A 25,178-nucleotide genomic window follows, 5' to 3' on the forward strand; every position below is an offset into this window, starting at 1 on the left:
GGCAGCGCTTGAGGAGCCCTTCAGCCCGCCACCGCACCATGGGAGCCCCTCTCTGGGCTGGGTGAAGCCTGAGCCTCCTCCCTCCTCTTGCGGGGAGGTGTGGAGAGGCGCGGGTGGGAACTGGGGCTGCGCTTGGGGGGCGGTGAGCTCAGGCCCGCGCGGGCGCGCCGGGGCCGGCTCTGCAGGCCGCACACAGAGCAGCCAGCCGGCCGTAGGCCCAGGGCAGTGAGGGACTTAGCACCCGGGCCAGCAGCTGTGGAGGTTGCGCAGGGTCCCCCAGCAGTGCCGGCCACCAGCGTTGCACTCAAATTCTCTCTGGGTTTAGCTGCTTCCCCATGGGGCAGGGCTGGAGACCTGAAGCCCACCATGTCTGAGCTCCCCACCTGCGGTGGGCCGGGCAGCCTGAGCCTCCCTGATGGGTGCTGCCCCCTGCTCAGTGGTGCCCAGTCCCATGGACAGCCCAAGGGCTGACAAGTGCAGGTGCGACTTGGCACTGGCAGGCAGCTCCACATGCAGCCCTGGTGCAGGATCCATTGGGTGAAACCAGCTGGGCTCCTGAACTGGATGGGGACTTGGAGAACTTTTATATCTAACCAGAGAATTGCAAACACACCAATCAGCACTCTGCGTCTAGCTCAGGGTTTGTGAATACAGCAATTGGTACTCTGTATCTAGCTAACCTAGTGGAGACTTGGAGGGCTAACACTCTGTGACTCTGTGTCCAGTTGGAGGATTGTACAGGCACCAATCAGCGCTCTGTCAAAACGGACCAATGAGCTCTCTGTAAAGTGGACCAATCACTTCTCTGTAAAATGGACCAATCAGCAGGATGTGGGTGGGGCCAGATAAGGGAATAAAAGCAGGCTACCCAAGCTAGCCAGCGGCAACCGGCTGGGGTCCCCTTCCACACTGTGGAGGTTTTATTCTTTAGCTCTTTGAAATAAGTCTTGTTGCTGCTCTTTCTTTGGGTCCATGATGCCTTTATGAGCTGTAACACTCACGGATTCACAGCGAAGGTCTGCAACTTCATTCCTGACAGTAAGACCAAGAACACGCCAAAAGGAAGAAGCTCCAGACACATTTGAAGGTCTGATGGGACCAACTGCGGACACACCTTCTTTAAGAACTGTAGCACTCACTTCGAGGGTCCGCGACTTCATTCTTGAAGTCAGTGAGACCAAGAACCTACCAATTCTGGACACACTACTATTTATTCTATATTTAGTCATAATATGGATGATGTATGTACAAATGGGAATTAGCTATATTATACATATTGGAATATTTCTTTAATGTTTAACCCATCTTTGAAAGCTTAGCCCTATTATTTATTCCTGGCATTTAGTAATAACAAATGCCAATTATGATGCTAAGCAGTGGTAGTACAGAGTTGTATAAGACCGGGCTAGACAGGATAATTTCACAGTCCTTTGTAGCAGTGGTCCTTAATCTTTTTGGCACCAGGGACCCATTTCATGGCAGATAATTTTCTCACGGACCGGTGAGGAGGTGGTGGTTGAGGGATGAAACTGTTCCACCGCAGATCATCAAACATTAGATTCTCCTAAAGAGTACACAGCCTAGATCCCTCACATGTGCAGTTCACAGTAGAGTTCACATTCGTTTGAGAATATATTTTATTTTTATTTATTTTATTATTACTTTTTTTGGGACAGTGTCTCACTCTGTCACACAGACTGAGTGCAGTGGTGCGATCTCAGCTCACTGCATCCTCTGCCCCCTGAGCTCAAGCAATCCTCACATGTCAGCCTACCAAGTAGCTGAGACCACAAATGTGCAAGCCACCACATCCCACTAATTTTTGTATTTTTGGTAAAGACAGAGTTTTCCCACATTGCCCAGGCTGGACCTTAACTCCTGGACTCAATGGACCCACCCACCTGGGCCTCCCAGTGTTCTGGGATTACAGGTGTGAGCCACCGTGCCTGACCTTCCAATGAGAATCTAATGCCTTCACTGATCTGACAGGAGGTGAAGCTCAAATGGTAAAGCTAGCTGGCCCTCTGCTGACCTCCTGCTGTTCAGCCTGTTCCTAACAGATCAGGGACTTCTACCACTCTGTGGCCTGGAGGGTTGAGAATCCCTGCTTTGTAGGATACAGATGAATAATTACAACCCAGTGCTTTATGTGTCCTTATAGAGGTGGTTACTTCATGCTTTGTCTGCTGTAGCTTTAAAAAAAAAATCTGAGTGATGATGATATCAGTCTGTTCACATTATGTAATTCATTGCTTTTTACACCATTCTATGTATTGGTTAGACTTCAGTTGAAGAGTTTTAGAAACTGTACCAATTGTTTAAAAGAAGCCCAGCAAACCTCAGCAACACATAATTAACCCATGTAACAAACTTGTACATGTATCTCCTGAACCTAAAAGTTGAGACAAATAAATAAGCAAATAAATAAAAGCAAATACAATTTTGAAAGTGAAAAAAATAAAGAGCCCACATGTAACAGAAATATTAGTTAGATGAATGTTATTACCAAAATATTAAATGGTATAGCAGTTATGTTTACAGAGATAACTAAATAAAAACAGCAGATGTAATGACCCAACTTTCTTAATTTGAAGTGTGCAGATGAATAACATAGTTATTTATGCATAACTGACCTTCATATACAATTCCTTCTAAAATTTAACCCTCATTAACCAGGTATATTAATTTTCTATTGCAATTTAACAAATTACTACACATTTAGCAGCTTAAAACCTTATTCACTTGTTATCTCAGATGGGTAGGTCCAAATTTCAACATGGCATGGCTAAATTATTTGCTCAGGGTCTCACAAGGTCGAAGGCAAAATGTTGGACCAGGCTTTTATTTAGCGTCTCAAAACAAGACTCCACTTCTAAATCAGTTTATGTTCTTGGTTAAATTTAGTTTCCGTGTTCATTAGACCAGCCAGCATCTTTTTCACTATGCAGTGTTGGTTACAGGCTGCTCCCTGCTCCTAGAAAATGCTTGCCTTCCTTCCCTTGTTGCCCTCTCCATCCAAGATAAGCAAAGTACATCAAATTCCCTTGTTCTACAAATCTGTCTCTTCTGCCTTGAAAAACTCCTGTGATTACATTGCATCCACCTGCGTAATCCAAGATAATTTCCCTATCTTAAAGGCAGATGATTAGTAACCTTAACTATATCTGCTGAAAGTCCCTTTGTGATTTAAGTTAATATATCCATGGGCATAACAATAAGGGGAAAAGGTCATGGAGAAAAACGTCTGCCTATCACAGAAGCATGTTATCATTTGGATGGGAAATTGTAACTTGAAACTGAACATTTGTAGATGTTAAAACAATATACTATTCTCAAACCATTTTTTGGTCTCCACAAGATATAGAAGATAAAGTCCTATTGCAGGTAGAATAAATATTGTTTTAATATAACGATTTTTTTACAAGTGTACAGCAATGAGGGCTGTATGCAGTTTTACCAGTTTTTAAAAAGTAGTGAATGGTATTTTTACAGCTGACATTTACATTTTCATAAATCTGTAAAAAAGAGTCCTTACCATTTTTGTTTAGATAAATTTTGCTACTAATGAAAACATAAAAATATTTGCCTCAATATTTTAGACACTTTTTACATATGAAAATACAAAATCTATCTCATAGCAGATACCATGCATATGGTCAGAATATTATTCAAATAATAACTCTAAATAGTGTTGCTGTTGTGGATGTGTATTACGTATTACATCAGTTAAGCAAATAACGTTGTGTTTAAATACTTTGTAATAACCTTTCACACACAGTATTTCAACTTAATTGCTCTATTCTAAATCACTGCTCTACTGATTATACCAATTTTTTCTTTTGCAATAACAAATAAAACACAATAAAATGACATCTTTGGGAACCCATTCATTAAACTCCTATTTTGTTCTCATTGTAGTCTCTATCAGTATGATAACTTTTTAAAAAATTTATGGAAACAATTTTTTAAAGTATTAATATACTTACAGAATATTTTATTGAGATATAATTTGCATATCATAAAACTCACATGTTTAAACTTTACGATTAATTTTTATGTTTTGTTATCTTCACCATAATTTTATTTTGGAAGATTTTCTTTATTTTTCTCCAAAAATTAAAACATTACTCAGGAGTCATTCTTCATTATCCCTCTCAACTTCCCCACAAACACTAAAAAACTGTTAAAACTTTCTAAATTTACCTACGTTGGGAATTTCATATAAATTGAATTATTCAATATGTGGTCTTTAGTAACTGGTTTCTTATAGTTGTTGAAACATTTTGTAAAATATTTAAGTCCATCCACACTGTAGTATCCATCAGTAGTCCACTCCTTTGTGATTTAAAAAAAAAAAAAAAACTCCCTTGTATGAATGTATCCCATTTTGTTTATCCATTCAGCAGGTGATGGACATGGGTTTGGTTGACATTGTGCTGTTATGAATAATCACATCAGTATTTATCTATAAATCATGTGGACATGTTTTTGTTTCTTTTAGAAATATATCCAGGAGTGAAATTGCTGGGTTATCTGGCAACACTAGGTTTAAGATTTTGAGGAACCATCGAACTGTCATCCAAAGTGGCTCCACCATTATATAGCCTCACTAGTAATGCCTGAGGGTTCTTATTTTCTCACATCCTCATCAGCACTTATTCCTTTTAAAAATTTATCATAACCACCTTAAAGATGTGATGTGGCATCTCACTGTGGTTTTGATTTGCTTTTCAATGATGTTGAGCACATTTTCATATCCTTATTAGCCACTTATATATTTTCTTTCAAGAAATACCTATTTGGATACTTTGCTAATTTTTAATTGGGTTATTTCTCCATTATTCAATTTTAGGAAGTATTTACATATTCTGGACACTAGTCCTATATCAGACATATTATTTGCAAGTATTTTCTCCCTATCTCTGAGTTGTTGTTTTTTTTTGTGTTTTTTTGTTTTTTTGTTTTTCTAGATGGCATGCTTTGCAGCACAAAACATTTTAATTTTGAGGTCTAATATGTATAAGATTTTTTATTTTATCATTTGTGCTTTTGCTGTCATATGTAACAAAATATTGCCAAATTCAAGGTTAGGGAAATATATTCTATGTTTTCTTCTAAGAATTTTATAGTTTTAACTCTAACATGTAGTTCTGTATTTCATCTTGAGTTAATATTTGTGTATAATTTGAGGTAGCTATCTATATTAATTGCTTTGTATGTGGATATACACTTTCAGAAACATTTTTGACAGGATATTTTTTTTTCTATTGAATTTTATTGGCACCTTTGCCAAAAACCAATTGATCATAAATGTAGGGCCAATTTTGGAACTTTTATTTCTCATTTCATTAATCTACATGTCTATTAGTATATTATAGCACACCTACTTTATTGTTTTAGCCTTCACGTCAGGTTTTAAATTAAAAAATGTGAGTCCTACAGCTTTGTTTCTTTCAAATTGTGTTGGACATACTGGGTTCCTTGGGATTTCATATGTATTTTAGAAAAAGACTGTCAATTTCTCCAATAATTCCAGTTGAGACTTCGATACTGATTGTGTTGAATCTGTAGACAAATTTGACCAGTTCTGCCTTCTTAACAACAATAAATCTTCTGATCCGTGAACATTAAAAGTTTTCCATTTATTTAAATATTCTTTAACTTTTAACAAAATGTTGTAGTTAGTTAATAAAACTTAAGCTTCTTTTGATAAATTTAATTCTAGAAGTTTTATTTTTGCTGCAAATGTGAATAAAATTGTTTTCTTCATTTCATTTTTGTATTGTTCATTTGTAATGCATGAAAATACAACACATTTTTGTGTCTTGCATCCTGAAACTGCTTAAATATAATCCTTATTGTTTCTGAGAGATTTTTAGTAAAATGCTTAGGATTTTCTGTAGACCAGATCATATGACTTGTGAATACAGATAGCTTCACTTCTTCCTTTTCAAACCCAATACTACTTCTTTCTCTTTTCAAATTGCTCTGGCTTAAACCACCAATACAATGTCCTTAAGTAATAGTTAAAGTGGACATTCTTGCCTTTTAACTGATATTAACAGGGAAATCATTCAGTTTTTCCCATTAAGTATGATGTTACCTATACTTTTTTTATACATGCACTTAATTAGTTTTTAGCAGGTTTTCCCTATAGTTCTATATTTTGTAAAGCTTGTGTAATGACAGTATGTTAGATTTTATTCAAATGTTTTCATTTCATAGATTAATATCATGTGGGGTTTGCCTTTATTCCATTAAAATGGTGCATTACTTTTATTGGTTTTCAGATTATAATCTAATCTTTCATTCCTGGGATAAATCCCACTTGGTCACAGTAGTTTTACTTTCTTTTAAGGTATTGGATTATTTTTGGTAGTATTTTGTTGAGGCATTTTTATATCTGTATTTGTAAGATATATTAGGCTACAGGATCCTTTTCTTACTATGTCTTTTTTTTTTTTTCTTACTATGTCTTTTTCTGGTTTATGATTGGGTTAATACTGACCTCAAAAAACTGATTTGAGAAGTATTCCCACACTTCTGCAATTATAAGACTTGTAAAAGAGATATTTATTCATTTTTAAATGTTTGGCAGAGTTCACCAATAAAGATATATTTTTCTAAATTTTGATTTATGGTAATAAGATAATTACTGACTCAATATCTGTGCTTATAATATGTATATTCAATTATTTATTTACTTCTATTCAGTTTTATTGATTTTTGTCTTTTTAGGAATTTGCCAATTTTATCTAAATAATCTATGCTTGGCAAAGTTGTTCCTAGTATTGTTTTATGGAATATATTTAAATTCATTAAGAAAAGAAAGAAGAAGAAGTATATAACTATATTGTCTTATACTTACCTATAATTATCTTTACTGGCATTCTCTGCTTGTGTGTATTCTAATTACTTTATGCTGTCATTTGCTTCTAGCCTAAAGAACTTTCTTTACCACTTCTTCTAACATTGCATTCTTGAGTGTTTCTTTATTTGGTAATGTACTTATTTCAGTTTAATTTTTGAAAGATAATTTTTCTGGACATAAGACTCAACACTGAGCATTTTTTATCCTTTTTTTTCTTGCAGCTCTTTAACTAGGTCATTCCTCTACTTTCTAGCTTCCATCATTTTTTATAAGAAGTGAACTAACACAGGGACAAAAAAATACTGCATATTCTCACTGTAAGTGGGAGCTAAACATTGAGTACATATGGACACAAAGAAGGAAGAAACAAACACAAGAGCCTACTTAATGTTGGAGGCAGGAAGGAGGATAGGGATTTAAAAATTACTTATTGGGTACTGTACTTATTACCTGAGTGGTAAAATAATCTGTACACCAAACCCCTGTGACATGCAACTTACCTATATAACAAACATGCACACATACCCCTGAACCTAAAATAAAAGTTAAAAATAAAATAAAATAAAATGTGAAGCAGCCTGAGCATGGTGGCTCACTCCTGAAATTCCAACACATTGGAAAATCAGAGCAGGCGAATCGTTTGAGGCAGAAGTTTGAGGTCAGGTTGAGCAACACAACAAGACTTCATCTCTACAAAAAAAACTAAAAATCAGCGGAGTGTGGTGGTGTGGGTCTGTAGACCTGGCTACTGAGAGGCTAAAGCAAGAAGATCCCTTGATCCCAGGAGTTTGAGATTGCAGTGAGTTTTGCTCTGTTGCCCAGACTGGAGTGCAGTGGTGCAGTCTTGGTTTACTGCAACCTCCACCTCCTGTGCTCAAGTGACCCTCCCACCTCAGCCTCCACAGTAGTAGGGACCATAGGCACCTGCCACCACGCCCGACCTTTTTTGGTGGAGACAGGGTTTAACCATGTTGCTCAGGCTGGTCTCTAACTCTTGGGCTCAAGGTATCCGCTCACTTCAGTCTCCTAAAATGCTGTTAATACAAGAAGAAGTTAAATAATTTAAGAGAAATAATAAATGGTAAAATCACAGCAAGTTTGTAATTAATGGTAATTAATGTAATTAATGGTGTAAACATTTACCTGTAGCACCTTGGTCAAATTAGTTATACTTTCTGATTTTAAACATCTTTATAGGAATGAAAATGCTGACTTCGCATTGTGTTATGGTAAACAATTAGTGTAAATGTATGTAAAGTACAATAACAGTATTGTTCTAGTCCTTTAACTATAAAAACAACCCCATGGGAGAAACACTCTTTCCCTCTTTTATAGATGAGGAAGCCAACATATAAAGTTTTGTATGCTACCTGGTTTTTAAGATATGAATCCAGAATTTGAGTTCAGTAATATCAATCCCAATTCCTGTTTTGTTGTTATAAACTGAATCGAGAAGTACTATTAGGTTGGTGCAAAAGTATTGCAGTTTTTGCTATTACTTTTAACATTAAAAGTAATAGCAAAAGCCACAATTACTTTGCACCAACATACTGTTACCTGTTTTTAGAACATAGGTTCTGAAATATTGTTATAACCCTAATGTCACTTTTTAATTTTGACAAGTCTTGTTAACTCATTTAAACTTTAATTCTCTGATCAGTATTATGGGAAACACAATCTTCCCATGGAATGTTACGAGTAATCCCTTACATGTGTTTTCTAGGTGATAACACACAGTAAAATAATAATTTGTATAGATAATTGAGTGAATCAAATGAAATAGGAAACAAGGGACTTATCATGGTCAGATTTACATGCTATTTAGACTATGTTCTCAAAAATCTAAGATTTTAATTTAGTAAATTAGATTTTCACATACCCCTAAAAATTTATAACTATGTTTATGCGCATGACAGATCATCCTAAAAAATTCCAAGTATTGCCCTTAGAAATGTTATTTTTAAACCAGTTATAATTCTAAGTAATAGAAACTATTAAAATTTTTATAACTTTCCTGGAAATATTAATTATGTGAATTGTTTCTTATCAATAAATATGAGCTTTCTATAAATATTTATTTTTTGTAAAGGGCATATGTTTTGAGAGAAAGCATATCAAATGAAAATTTGTATACTGAATTTGAAAATAAAAACTGTTTGCAAAAAATATTTTATTGAAGTCTCCTTAATCCAGGTAAAATTCGTGTCATGACATAATGTTCTATGTTATTCCAGTTATTTATAATTTTCTGTTATAAATTATATATTATAAATAAAATATAATTATATATTTATACATTCTATTTACATATATATAAATTATAAATTATAAATAAAATATAATTATTATATTTATAATCTTACAAAGCATCGACTTTTACCTTCTAAGAGCAGAAATAGAATATCATAAACAATAAAATCTGATTCAGCAGGTTAGGTGAAAGTCTTTGAGAGATTTATAACAAAGAAATCTTCTCAGAAGAAAAAAAATAATAAAGATCATGAAAGTGTTTTACTTTACAATAATTTGGAAACACACACTAATATTTAGAATTTTATCAGAAGCAAACAAACAAAAGTATTTTTATGTTATTGCTCTAAAAGAGAAATATACTGAGATCTATAATGCTATTGTTATATTATTATTTTCATTGATCCAAAGGGCAATGATATCAATGATTTTTCTATAATCTTTGCTAATATTTGGAATAGATATAACTTTATTTGAATACTAATTGATTGATATTTAAAAATAATCACAATACTAGAATTTTTGCAAAAGTGAGAATGTAAGTTTTACTTACCTAAGATTTATCATGGGCAATTTTTATAACACTTCTTTATTTTATTAATTTTTTAAAAAACTGCATCCAGATTTCTCTTGCAATCACTTTTACCAGATTCTTAATTACAGTATTAGCTATTATTTTGGTGCAAAAGTAATTACCTTTGCGCTAATCTAATAACTTGGATGAAAAGTATAGAATTGTGGTTTAATATGACTTATTTAGAGAGCACAAATAAAAGTGTCTCATTTTTCATGGACTTAAAACATTGTCTTTAACTTACAGCTTTAGAAAAGGCAAAATTGTTTAATGGAGAAAACTGAGAAATATGCTGTAGCTAAATGATTTCTCTATGGCAGCAATTACTTGAGTCTTAAAAAGGAGCATAATGGAAAAAGTACAGTTTGCATCCAGGCACACAACAGTTTGAATCTGAGCTCTACCCTTAGAAATAATGTGGCCTTGAGCAATTACATTTATCTATAGCAAACACTCAATTCTTACATCACACCACTGCATTCTTTGAAAACTCCAAATGGGTTCTGGATGGAATGATGAGTTTTATTCTGTTTTGCTTCACATATTCTTCTGATCCATTTTTTATGTTCTATCTTCAGTACTACAGTTTTGTTTGCTTTTATTTATTTTTATCCCCTTATAGATCTATATTCTTTATAACTTTTTTTCTCCCCCAACAAGATATAAGGACGCATTATAAATTTCCATTTGGAGTTGCAGATCAACAGACACACATTAAATTATTCAGAAACTACTAATAGCATAAACATTAATCAGATGTACCTTTAACATTCCTTGGGCTGTGCAAGGGCACAAACTGAGGCCAACATCTGTCTAAAAACTGTCCATATGCCTAAGAAATTTAAAGTAATAAGTAAAACTATTAAACTATTAAAATTGATTTTTTTACTCAGATTTTGACAAATAGACTTTTATTCCACCAAAATAGACAAATATGATTAAAGCTATGGTTTTATAAAACTGTATGTCTGAGGCCGGGCGCGGTGGCTCAAGCCTGTAATCCCAGCACTTTGGGAGGCCGAGATGGGCGGATCACGAGGTCAGGAGATCGAGACCATCCTGGGTAACACGGTGAAACCCTGTCTCTACTAAGAAATACAAAAAATAGCCGGGCGAGGTGGCAGCGCCTGTAGTCCCAGCTACTCGGGAGGCTGAGGCCGGAGAATGGCGTGAACCCGGGAGGCGGAGCTTGCAGTGAGCTGAGATCCGGCCACTGCACTCCAGCCTGGGCTACAGAGCGAGACTCCGTCTCAAAAAAACAAAACAAAACAAAAACAAAACAAAACAAAACAAAAACTGTATGTCTGAAAAATGTCAAATGACTAAATGCAATAAATACTGCATATGTCTTTGTGGTCTGTTTACTAACAGTGTTTGTATTAACAAAATAAAGCTATACACAATTTATAAATCTGTGCTATTTATTTCACACAATTTATTTGTTTGCCTATTACCAGAAAATCCCTTACTTGTTCTAATCAAAATTTTTGTACAATATATTAATAGTAATGACATAGAGGTTTAAAATTGTAACAGCTTTCTAAGTGTGCAAAATATAAATATTTTTATGAAAAAATTAGTTAACGTGAATGTAAAATCTCAAAACTTCAAATATGTTGCAAGCTTTTAAAAACAACTTTTTTCTTCAAAAATATTCACAATTTTGCATTACAATCAATAGGTTAAAATACAAGTTATAATTAATATATATCAAATTTTAAAATCAAATTTATTTAGATGAACATGATATTTCATGATATTTGAACTTTGTATTAAAACTATTTGAAATTCTCTTTTCTGGTATAAAGGATTCAATTCATGGTTTAATATGTCTAGACATTTATATCCAAATTTTTAAAAAATGAATACATAATGTTGAAAAACTTTCTTACCCATATGTGCAATTACCACCATAGAAACTTGGTAAAAAATACTACACTAATTTGTGAATATTTCAGAAACAATGGATTGTAGTACAAATAAGTGACTTTAGTGGGAAATTATACTTGACTTTAGTGGGAAATTATATTCAACATTCAATAATGTTACAGAATGATTTGACAGTTCAATGTTCTTCATTGTCGGCTGTAGCAAGCCCCAGAAAACTTCTTAATATTTGAAGCACGTTGTCTTCTGTGTCAAGATTATAAGGCAAGTGAAGTGAAACATTCCCCTGGGGCTTGAATGGTGTTGGCCAAGAAAATGGGTTTTTGAAATCTCCCAGTAGCATGATGCCAATGCAAGGCTTTGAATCCCCAGTGACACAGATGCCTTGTACGTTCTTTGGATGTGTGTGTGTGTGTGTGTGTGTGTGTGTGTGTGTGTGTGTGTTATGCAGTATCCTCTATAGCACTATGATCTTTAATGCACAGCACTAAAGACAGTACCCTTCTTCTCTGGGCCTAAATGGGCTACTAGGCTTGATCAACTACCTTATTTTTCTGACATCTTGGTGCTCCTTCCAAGTAACAAACATATTTTTGTCATTTTGTTGTTGTTATCTTGATTGGGGACTAGTTGAATGCTACGGTAGTGGTTCTCAAAGTTACTTTTTTGTTTTTGTTATTGTTCACCTGTCTTTAGTAATATATTTCAGGCCTCCACATGCTATGAGAACTTCAGTATTTTCTTCTGGTTACGAGGCTGATTTTTATAATAACTTTTTATAATTTTCTGATTTTTATAATTTTCTTTTTATAAAAGCATTAATTTTAATTGATAAAGAATATATATGTTATCATGTACAACATGTAGTTTTGAAATCTGTACACATTATGCAATGATAAATCAAGCTAACTTACACAGGAATTTCCTCATATACTTACCATTTTATGTGTGTGTTAAGAATACTTAGATTACTGGTCATTGGAAAAATGCAAATCAAAACCACAATGAGATACCATCTCACACCAGTTAGAATGGTGATCATTAAAAAGTCTGGAAACAACAGATGATGGAGAGGATGTGGAGAAATAGGAAAGCTTTTATACTGTTGGTGGGAGTGAAAATTAGTTCAACCATTGTGGAAGACAGTGTGATGTTTCCTCAAGAATCTAGAATCAGAAATACCACTTGACCCAGCAATCCCATTACTGGGTATATACCCAAAGGAGTATAAATAATTTTACTATAAAGACACATGCACACATATGTTTATTGTAGCACTATTCACAATAGCAAAGACTTGGCACCAACCAAATGCCCATCAATGATAGACTAGATAAAGAAAACATGGCACATATACAGCATGAAATCCTATGCAGCCAAAAAAAAAAAATAATGAGTTCATGTCCTTTGCAGGGACATGGATGAAGCTGGAAACCATCATTCTCAGCAGATTAAAACAGGAACAGAAAACCAAACAATGTGTGTTCTCACTCCTAAGTGGGAGTTGAACAATGAGAACGTCTGGGTACAGGGAGGGGAACAAAACACACTGGGGCCTGTTGGAGGGTGGAGGGCAAGGGGAGGGATAGCATTAGGAGAAATACCTAATGTAGATGACAGGTTGGTGGGTGCAGCAAACCACCATGGCACATGTATACCTATGTAACAAACCTGCATGTTCTGCACATGTACCCCAGAACTTAAAGTATAATACAAATTTTTTTTTAATTAAGCTTAAAAAATACTCAGATTCTATTATTTTAGAATTTTCTAAGGAAATAATACATTGTTTTTAACTGTAGTCACCATGTTGTATAATAGATCCCTTGAGCTTAATTCCTCCTAACAGAACTTTATATTATTTGACCAACATCTCTCCAACTTATTCTCAGTCCAGGACAAGCACCACTGTACTCACTATTTCTATAAGTACAACTTTTTAAAATTCCACACGTGAGTGACATCATATATTTGTTTTTCTGTGCCTGGCTTATTTTCACTTAACACACTGGCCTTTCATTCCATTCATGTTGCTGCAAATGATAGGATTTAACTTTTCTATGACTGAGTATATACCAGTCATTTCATAGTGTATATATACCACATTTTTTAATCCATTCACCCATAATGGACCCAGGTTGATTTAGATCTTAGCTGTTGTAAACAATGCTGCAATTAACATGAGAGTACAATACCTCTTCAACGCACTTTGAATCTCAGTGGTGAGATTGTGGGATCAAATGGTAGTTTCATTTTTAATTTTGGGGGGACCTCCATACTGTTTTCCATAATTCTGTGATAATTTATATTCCAACCAACAGTGCAGAAGGATTCTCTTCTCCATACCCTTTTCAATACTTGTTATCTTTTATCTTTTTCACAATAGCCATTCTAACAGAAATGAGTTGATATCTCACTGAGGTTTTAATTTTCATTTATCTGATTGTTATTGATTTTGAGTATTTCTTACCAAATTGTCTCTTTATTTTTTATATTATCCCTTTAATGGCTATAATTAGCAAATAATTATGTTAGAAAATAATTTTCTCCTGATCTATAGGTTGTTTCTTTATTCTATGGATTGTTTCCATGGCTATATGGAAGCATTTTAGTTTGATGTATACCCACTTTCTTGTTTTTGTTTTGCTTTGTTTTTTGCTGTTGTTTCCTGTGCTTTGGAGTTTATATCCAAAAAGTCATTACCCAGACCAATATCATAGAGCTTTTCCACTATATTTTTCCAGCAGTTTTACGTTTTCAGATGTTACATTTCAAAACATACACAATGACCCCATGTACCCAAATCCATAATTTTACCGAATATTTTTAAAGGCCTTCCTCATCCTTAAAACTGTTCTGGCTTCACAGAGCATCTTGGTTACATTAGCTCCACTGGCCAGTATCCACCAAAGCAATCTTTCATTAACACTTACATTTGAAAGGTGACAGTATGTTTTCATTTACTCAGGACATTCCAGGTTTATGCTTGACTAGAATAATTATTAATAGCAATTATTTCATTTTTAATTCTCATTGTTTTAAGGATGTTGTGTGGTCACCTTTCATATATATTTCTTTAGTCTTTAAATTTCCACTGAATTCCACATTTGCAATGATCCTTTAATCAGATTACACTAATGATCATCTTGTTCCTGATCATTTCTTTTCTTTTTTCCTATATAAATACAATTTAATTCTGAAATATTCTTTTTTCAACTTTTATTTTAAGTATAGGGGTACATATGCAGGATGTGCAGGTTTGCTACATAAGTAGATGTGTGCCATTGTGGTTTACCGCACAGATCATCTCATTACCCAGCTATTAATCCCAGCATCCACCAGCTATTCTTCTTCATGCTATCCCTCCTTTACCCCCAACAGATGACCAATGTATGCTGTCCCCGCCATGTGTCCATGTATTCTTATCGATCAGCTCCCACTTATAAGTTAGAACATGCTGTGTATGGTTTTCTGTCCCTGTGTTTGTTTGCTAAGAATAATGGCTTCCAACTCCATCCCTGTTCCTGCAAATGACACAGTCTCATTCCTTTTTATGGCTGCATATTATTTCACAGTGTATCTGTACCATATTTTCTTTATCTTGTCTATCATTGTTGGGCATTTAGGTTGATTCTATGACTTTGCTATTGTAGATAGTGCTATAATGTGTGCATGTATCTTTGTAATAGAATGTTTTATATTCCTTTGGGTATATACTCAGTAACAGGATTGCTGGGTCAAATGGTATTTCCGTCTCTTAGTTTTGTGGAATTGCCATACTATCTTCCACAATGGTTGAACTAATTTATAATCCCACCAGCAGTGTAAAACTATTCCTTATTCTCTACAAACTCACCAGCATCTGTTGTTTCTCAACTTTGTTTGTTTGTTTTTTTGAGATGGAATCTCACTGCTGCCCAGGCTGGAGTGCAGAGGTGCCTCTTGGCTCACTGCAACCTCCGCCTCCTGGGTTCAAGTGATTCTTATGCCTCAGCCTCCGGAGTAGCTGGAATCACAGGCATACACCAACATGCCTAGCTAGTTTTTGTATTTTTAGTAGAGACAGGGTTTCACCATGTTGGCCAGGCAGATCTCAAACTGTTGATCTACCTGCCTTGGCCTTCCAAAGTGCTTGGATTACAGGCATCAGTCACCACACCCGGCCTGTTTCTGACTGGCATGAGGTAGTATCTCATTGTGATTTTAATTTGAATTTCTCTGATGATTAGTGATGTTGAGATTTTTATTCACATATTTTTTGGCCACATGTATGTCTTCTTCTGAGAAGTGTCTGTTCATGTCCTTCATCCACTTTTTAATGGGCTTGTTTGATTTTTTTTTTTTTTGTAAATGTATTTCAGTTCCTTGTTGATTCTGGATATTAGACCTTTGTCAGATGGATAGATTGCAAATTTTTAAACAACTTTTGTAGGTTGTCTGTTCACTCTGATGATCATTTGTTTTGCTGTGCAGAAGCTGCTTAGTTTAACTGGACCTCATTTTTCAATTTTTGCTTTTGTTGCAATTGCTTTTGGCATTTTTGTCGTAAAATCTTTGCCCATGATTATATAATGAAGGCTTTTTCCTAGATTTTCTTTTGAGGTTTTTATAGTTTTGCATTTTACATTTAAGTCTTTATACATCTTTAGTTAATTTTTGTATATGATGTAAGGAAGTGATCCAGTTTAGATTTTCTGCATATGGCTAGTCAGTTCTCCCAGCACCATTTATTAAATGAGGAATTATTTCTTCATTGTTTATTTTGGTCAAGTTTGTCCAAGATTAGATGGCTGTAGGTAAGTGATCTTATTTCTGAGTTTTCTATTGTGTTTCATTGGTCCATGTGTCTGTTTTTTACCAGCATCATGCTGTTTTAGTTATTGTAGCCTTGTAGTATAGTTGGAAGTCAGGTAGCATGATGCCTCCAGCTTTGTTATTTTTGCTTAAGATTGACTTGGCTATATGGGCTCTTTTTTGGTTCTATATGAATATTAATAGTTTCTTTTTCTAATTCTATGAAAAATGTCAATGGTTGATTAATGGAAATAGCATTGAATATGTAAATTACTTTGGGCAGTATGGTCATTTTCATAATATTGATTCTTCCTAACCATGAGCATGGAGTATTTCTTCATTTGTTTGTATTCTCTCTGATTTATCTGAATAGTAGTTTGTAGTTCTCCTTGAAGAGGTCCTTCATTTTCCTTCCTATCTGTATTCCTAGGTATTTTATACATTTGTAGCAATTTTGAATGGGAATTTATTCATGATTTGGCTCTCTGCTTGCCTGTTGCTGGTTTATTAAAAATGCTAGCGATTTTTGCATGCTGATTTTACATCCTGAGACTTTGCTGAAGTTGCTTATCTGATTAAGAAGCTTTTGGGTTGAGATGGTGGGGTTTATAGATACAGGATCATGTCAGCTGCAAACAAAGATAATTTGACTTCCTCTCTTTCTATTTGAATAACTTTTATTTCTTCCTCTTCCTTGATTGGTCTGACTAGGATATCCAATACTAGGTTGAATAGGAGTGGTGAGAGATGGCATCCTCATCTATGCCACTTTTCAAGAGGAATGCTTCCAGCTTTTGCTCATTCAGTCAGATATTTGCTGTGGGTTTGTGATATATAGCTCTTATTATTTTGAGATATGCCCCTTCAATACCTAGTTTATTGAGAATTTTAAGCATGAAGGGTTGTTGGATTTTATCAAAGGCCTGTTCTGCATCTATTGAGATAATCATGTATTTTTTTTTTTTTTGTCTTTAGTTCTGTTTGTTAGATCACATGTATTGATTTCCATGTGTTGAACTAAACTTACATTCTGAGAACAGAGCCAATTTGATTGTGGTGGATAAGCTTTTTAACTTGCTGCTGGATTCAGTTTTCCAGCATTTTATTGAGGATTTTTGTATCGATGTTCATCAGGGATATTGGCCTGAAGTTTTTTTGTTGTTGTTGTTGTATCTCTGCCAGGTTTTTGTATCAGAATGATCTTGGCCTCATAGAATGAGTTAGGGAGGAGTCTTTCTTCTTTGATTTTTTGGAATAGTTTCAGAGGAAAATGTACCAGGTCCTCTTTGTACCTTTGGTAAAATTCAGCCGTAAATCCATCTGGTCCTGGGCTGTTTTTGACTGGTAGGCTATTTATTACTGCCTTAAGTTTAGAACACGTTATTGGTCTGTTTATGGATTCAATTTCTTCCTGGTTCAGTCTTGGGAGGGTGCATTTGCCCAGGAAATTGTGCATTTCTTCTACATTTTCTAATTTATATACACAGAGGCATTTATAGTATTCTCTGATGGTTGTTTGTATTTCTGTGGGGCCAGTGGTGATATCCTCCTTATCATTTCTGATTGTGTTTATTTGATTCTTCTATCTTTTCTTCTGCCAGTTTATCTATATTTTATTATTATTTTTTCCAAAAAAATCAGCTCCTGGGTTTGTTTGTTTTTTGAAGGGATTTCCCTCTCTCAATCTCCTTTAGCTTGGCTCTGATCTTAGTTATTTCTCGTCTTCTATTAGCATTTTTTTTTCTTTTGGTTCTCTAGTTCCTTTAGTTGAGATGTTAGGTTGTTAACTTGAGATCTTTCTAGCTTTTTGAAGGGGGAATTTAGCATTATAAATTTCTCTGTTAACACTGCTTTAGCAGTATCCCAAATACTCTGGCATGGTACCTCTTTGTTCTCATTAGTTTCAAAGAATGTCTCAACATTTGCCTTAATTTACACAAGAGTCATTCAGGAACAGATTGTTCAATGTCCATGTAGTTATGTGGTTTTGAGTGGACTCCTTAATCTTGGCTTCTAATTGGTTTGTGCTGTAGTGTAAGAGACTGTTTGTTTTTATTTCAGTTGTTTTGCATTTGGCATTTGCACTTCCTATTATGTGATCAATTTTAGATTGAGTGCCATGTGGTGATGAGAAGAATGTGTATTCTATTGTTTTTGGTGAAGAGTTCTTCAGAAATCTATCAGGCCCACTTGATCCAGAGCTGAGTTCAGGTTCTGAATATATTTGTGAATTTTCTGCCTGGATAATCTGTCTAATATTGTCAGAGGGGTGTGAAAGTCTCTCACTATTATTGTGTGGGAGTCTAAATTTTTTTGTAGGTCTCTAAGAACTTGCTTTATGAATCTGGGTGCTCCTATGTTGGGTGCATATATATATTTAGGATAGCTAGCTCTTCTTGATGAATTGAACTCTTTACCATTATGCAATGATGTCTTTTTTGAACACTGTTGGTTTAAAGTCTGTTTTCCAAAAATTAGGATTGCTATCCCTGTTTTTTGTTTTTTGTTTTTCCTGTTTTCCATTTGCTTGGTACATTTCCCTCCATCCCTTTATTTTGAGCCCATGTGTGTCTTTGCACATGATATGAGTCTCTTGAAGACAGCATGCCTATGGAGCTTGACTATCCAGCTTGCCATTCTGTGTCTTTTAATTGGGGCATTTGGTCCATTTACATTTAAAGTAGTATTGTGATGTGTGAATTGGATCCTGTCATTATGATGCTAACTTGTTGTTTTGCAGACTTGTTTGTGTGGTTGCTTCATAGTGTCACTGGTCTTTTCACTTCAGTGTCTTTTGTAGTGGCTGGTAATTTTTTTTTTTTTTTCTTTCCATCTTTAGTGCTTCCTTCAGGAGCTCCTGCAAAGCAGGCCTGCTGGTGACAAATTCCTTCAGCATTTGCTGGTTTGAAAAGAATCTTATTTCTCCATTCCTTATGAAGCTTACTTTGGCTGGATTTGAAATTCTGGGCTGGAATTTATTTTCTTTAAGAATGCTGAATATTAGCCCCTGATCTCTTTTGGCCTGTAGGGTTTGCACTGAGAGATCCACAGTTAGTCTGATGGGTTTCCCTTTGTAGGTGACCAGACCTTTCTTTCTCATTGACCTCAATATTTTTTCTTTCATTTCAAACTTAGAAAATCTGATGATTATGCATCTTAAAGTTGATTTTCTAGTAGAGTATCTTACTGGGGTTCTCTGAATTTCTTGAATTTGAATGCTGGCCTGTCATGCCAGGTTGGAGAATGGTCATGCCAGGAGGAGGATTTCTCCTAGATGGTATCCTGAAGTATGTTTTCCAACAAGGTTCCATTCTCCCCATCTGTTTCAGGTACCCCAATCAGTCATAAGTTCAGTCTCTTTACATAGTCTGATAATTCTCAGAGGTTTTGTTCATTCCTTTGTGTTCTTTTTTTTCTATTTTTTTCTGCCTGTCTTACTTCAGAAAGGTAGTCTTCCAGTGCTGAGATTCCTTCCCTTGCTTGGTCTATTCTGTTATTGATACTTGTGACTGCATTGTGAATTTCTCCTTTTGTATTTTTCAGCTCCATCAGGTCAGTTACGTTCCTCTATTAATTGACTATTCTAGTTATCAGCTCCTATATTGTTTAATTACGATCTTACCTTCTTTGAATTGGGTTAAAACATGCTCCTTTAACTCAGCAAAGTTTGTTATTTACCCACCTTCTGAAGCCTACTTCTGTCAGTTCAGCCATCCCAGCCTCTGCCTAGCCCTGTGCCCTTCTGGAGAGGTGTTGTGGTCATTTGGCGGAGGAGAGGCACAATGACTTTTTGAGTTTTCAGCATCTTTGCATTGGCTCTTTCTCAACTTTGTGGGCTTATCTAAATTTCATCTTTGAGCTTTCTGACTTCGAATGGGATTTTTGTGGGGGTCCTTTTTTGTTGATGTTGGTTGTCATCATTGTTGTTTTCTGTTTGTTTGTTTTTCTTTTAACAAGCCACTCAAAAAAATATTGAACAGTTTATGAATTAGTGTGCTATCCATGCGCAGGGGTCATGCTAATATTTTCTGTATCATTCCAATTTTAGTATATATGCTGCTGAAGTGAACACATTTCTGTTATTTTTATTTGGCTGAAATTTCTCCCAGAATATAACCAAAGAGAGGAATCTTTATAAAAGAGAACCGCCACTGGGTGATTGTTTATCAAAAATTTTCCCATTGATGGTTCAAACTTGTTCTGACAACCGAGTTCTACTATTTAGAAATATTAAAATGTTTCTTATCCAGTACACATTTTTATTTTCTCTATGTATTTTGATTTTTCATAAAATACACTTATTATATATAAGCTTTGAAAAATACCTTAGGCATTTTTCACAACGCATCCTATCCCAAATCTAGTTCATATATAATTTATTTTATAATAAATATTTTAATAATTTATTAAACTAAAGAAATTTTGCTTTGTCATCATCATATATGTCGTTGACCCAAAGGTAGATCTCAACCAACATGAGAGAGAGAAGATCAGTTAGTGATAATTCTTTACCCCTTAACCTTTCAAAAGGAACATGGTCGTATTATTATCATGTCATCCAGTAGGATAGTATGGTTATCTAATCTTAAAAATATATACACAATATGTATTTTGTTTTTTACTTTCGTAATTATCTTTTTATTCCGAGGCATATGGAAACCACCAATTTCAGCCAGTCTTTAAGTGGTTTCAACAAATAGCCAGATAATATTCTATTATTTTATTCTAACATGCAGTAGAATTCACATCTATGTTTTAAACTTATTTTTAATCAATATGTTTAAAAAAAATATTCTAACACACATTTGTTTATCTATACTACTCACGATCAAGATTCTACATTTTGAACACCATGTATATAAGATAAGCTAGTTTAACAAAGGATAGCCCCAGTATACAAGGCCATTTTCTAGGATTTTTAAAAATGCCATGACCGGCTTTTATCTTTCTTTTATGACTACAAGAAGGAAATGATAACATTAGGTCAAATTGCTGCTTAGGCCACATTTCTACTAGAGAAACTCCTTTTAAAACATTTTTATTTTTTCTCTTTTAAAAAGTCCCTTATTGTTTTTCACTGTTTTGAGGAATGTGAAATATTTTTGGTTTAAATGCAAATGCTTGTAGTTCAAAATCAAAAACTATGCTTACTTAAGCAATGAATGTCAAACACACACACACACACAACACACACACACATAAACACACACACATTATTTAACACAAAAATTATTTTCATTTTAATAAACTTAAACTCAAGTAAGATTTTTTTTTGAAATATCTATCTACTTATAAGCAGATCTCACATTTAGTATGCACTAAATTATATATGACCATAAAATGATAATCTTTCTAAATATCCTATTGCTATCTATGCAATGACCATTTTTATTATTTTTATATAATTTTAGAAAACACTTAAGTATACAGTGTTTGAAATCACCTTTCTTGGCCAAGTGCAGTGGCTCACGCCTGTAATTCCAGCACTTTGGGGGACCGAGTAGGGCGGTTCACGAGGTCAGGAGATTGAGACCATCCTGGCTAACACGGTGAAACCCCATCTCTGTTTAAAAATACAAAAAATTAGCCAGGCGTGGTGGCGGGCACGTGTAGTCCCAGCTACTCAGGAGACTGAGGCAGGAGAATGACGTGAACCCGGGAGGCGGAACTTGCAGTGAGCACTACACTCTAGCCTGGGTGACAGAGCGAGACTCTGTCTCAAAAAAAAAAAAAAAAAAAAAGAAAGAAATCAGCTTTCCTTACTTTTCCTCCTGATGGTTATTTAAATTATTATTATTTTTTATTGTGAAGCAGCTTAGCACTCAGAAAGGTAAAAATACATGAATAAATAAAACAAAGGTAACTCTGATAATCGAGACATCAAGTAAGAAGGCATTTTTGGACTTCAGAAGCTTTTTCATCCTACTTTCTTCCTCCACAAAGGGAATTACAATAACAAATTTGTATTTATGTGTGTGTGTTTTACATTTTTTATTTATGCTGCAATAAACATACAAGTGCAGATATATTTTTGATATATTAATTTCTTTTCCTTTGAGTAGACATCTACTAGGGAAATTGTAGGATTGAATGCTAGCTCTATTTTTAGTACTTTGAGAATACTCAATATTGTTTTACATAAAGGTTTTACTAATTTACATTTCCACCAACAATGTAAGACTTCCCCTTTCTTTGCATCCTTGTCAATATTTGTTACTTTTTGTCTTTTTAATAATAGTCATCCTGAAGGTTATAAGACAATATCTCATTGTGGTTTTGGTTTCCATTTCTCTGATGATTAGTGATGTGAAGCACGTTTTTATATATCTATTGGCCATTTGCATGTCTTCCTTAGAAAAAATGACTTTTCATGACCTTTACTTATTTTTTTATTGAGACTATTTTTCACCCTATTCTCCAAATTATATTTAAACACTCTTTTTATTGTCTTTATCTGATTATTAATTAATCTGACATTATTTAAATATTTGCTAGTCATTTTGAACAGCCAAAGATCTATGCCTTTCATTTATTTTTCTGTTGATATCTGTCTTTTTTCTAGCTGATTAGTAGAAATCTTTAAAAATGTGACATATTTGTCTTTTGCCAAACACATGTATTGCCAATAATTTCCCACTCTATGACTTGCATTTTCACTCTTCTAATAATGTTCTTAATACATTTTTTAAGTTTAAGAGTAGCTCAATAAATCAAATTTTGTCCTTATATTATCTATGTATCCTATTTAATAACATGTACCTACCATAAGAATATAAAAATAGCCTCTAGTTATATGATAACTAATAGTATATAATATAACTATTTCTATACTAAAGCTTAGAAGTTTTGTTTAGTTTTTTAACTTAAAATTTAGATCAGTATGTATCTAAGATTGATCTTTCTGTATCTTGTGAGATATGGGTAAATATTCACTTTTTCTCTATGTATTTGTATATATGTATGTGTTCATATTCTGTATAATGTTTCATTGATTTATCAGTCCTTGTCCCAATACAACACTGTTTTAATCACTAAAACATCATAATAGCCATATTATCTGCTAACGTAAATCTTGGCTTTGTTGTTTTTCTTTAAGATTTCTCTGGTTTATCTTAGCATTCTACCTATATCCGTGACTTTCAGATTCAATTTGCTAATTTACACAAAGTGGTGTCTTGGGACTTTTACTGGTACTGCTCTGAAACTATAGATTAACTGATAAAAAAAATGAAATCTTTACAATTTTGAGTCTACTGTTACAAGAACTTGTATATTCCTCCATTTCTTTAAAGTTCTTTTTTCTCAATAATATTTAGTAAGATTTTTTTAAATTGTGATAAATATGTAAAATATATTATTTACCACTTTATTTCTATTTGTACAGTACGTCATTAAATACATTTACAGTGTTGTGCAGTCATCACCACCATTCACCTCCCGAAGTTTTTCATCTTTCAAAACTGAAATTCTATGCTCATTAAATGCCTACAATTCATTCTCTGTCTCCTAGCCCCTGGAAACCACCATTCTTTCTGTGTCTGAATTTCACTACTCCAGAAACGATATAAAAGGAATTATATAATATTTGTTATTTTGTGTCTAGTTTATACCACTTAACATAATGTCCTGGCATTTCATTCATGTAGCAGCATTTACCAAATTTCCTTAATTTTAAGACTGCATTATATATATATAATATATAATATATTTTATATATATATAAAAAACATCTTTATTCATTGTCAAAGGATATGAATTTCTTCCACCTTTTGGCTATTGTAATAATGTTGCTATAAACGTGAATGTACAATATCTGTTCAAGGGATATCAAATGATGTGTTCCATTCTTTGGGGCATACATTCAGAATGGAAATTGCTGGGTTATATAGAAATTTTGTATTCAATTATTTGAAGAATTGACATATTTTCCAATGGCTACATCACTTTATTTTTCCACTAGCAATGTGCAAGGGTTCTAGTTTCTCCATATGTTCACCAGGGCTTGCTATTTTCTATTTTATGTTTTTTTGTTTTTAAATATATAGTAGCCATCCTAATGGGTTTGAGGTTGTGTCTCACTGTGGTTTTGGTTTGCATTTTCCCAAATACTAGTGACGTAAACTTTTCACATGCTATTGGTCACTTTGATAACTTATTTGAAGAAATGTCTTTTAAAACTCTATGCTTGTTTTTAAATAGTGATTTTAGTTTTTTGCTATTGAATTGTAGGAATTCTTTATGTGTATCAATCCCGTATGAGCTATATGAGTTGCAAATGTTTTCTTCTATTCCGTGGGTTGCCTTTCATTCTGTAGATAGTGTCTTTGATGCAAAAAATTCTTTATTTTGATGAAGTTTAACATTTATATTTTCTCTGTTGCTTGTGCTTTTGGTATCAATAATACATGGCATAAATTTAGATACCAAGGATACGTCGCTAGTTTATCGAATGCATTAAAAATATAATTCCTATGTTAAAGATGTAATTAAAATTTAATGTTTCATCTACTGCTTAGATTATGCAGTATATTTCCAAATCTAAATTAAATGGCAGCATTAAAAAACTTTCATGGTGAGAAAAAAGAAATCACGAGATCTATATATAGAATGATTATTGCCCATAGAACTTTCTTTAGCTACGTTTAACTTCATTGACCAAAAATAAGGTAAAAGAATAATATTGTTAAATATTCAAAAATGAAAACTAAGATAAAATATTAATTTATTTCAAATGATATTTATGATCACAAGTTTTTAAAAAGTAATTTACATACCTAAACTGGATTTTCTAAAATATGTGAG

The 25,178-nt window shown here is 34.0% G+C and overlaps 1 non-coding gene across 1 annotated transcript; it reads right to left on the minus strand.

Annotated features, from left to right (window-relative positions):
* Nucleotides 1-20,341: 20,341 nt before the first annotated feature.
* LOC112427262 (U6 spliceosomal RNA) lies at nt 20,342-20,448 on the minus strand. The gene has a single exon (XR_003018770.1). It is a non-coding gene; the product is annotated as a U6 spliceosomal RNA (small nuclear RNA).
* Between the last annotated feature and the right edge of the window lie 4,730 nt (nt 20,449-25,178).

This window comes from Macaca nemestrina, chromosome 1 (assembly GCF_043159975.1).
Source record: "Macaca nemestrina isolate mMacNem1 chromosome 1, mMacNem.hap1, whole genome shotgun sequence".
NCBI lineage: Eukaryota > Metazoa > Chordata > Mammalia > Primates > Cercopithecidae > Macaca > Macaca nemestrina.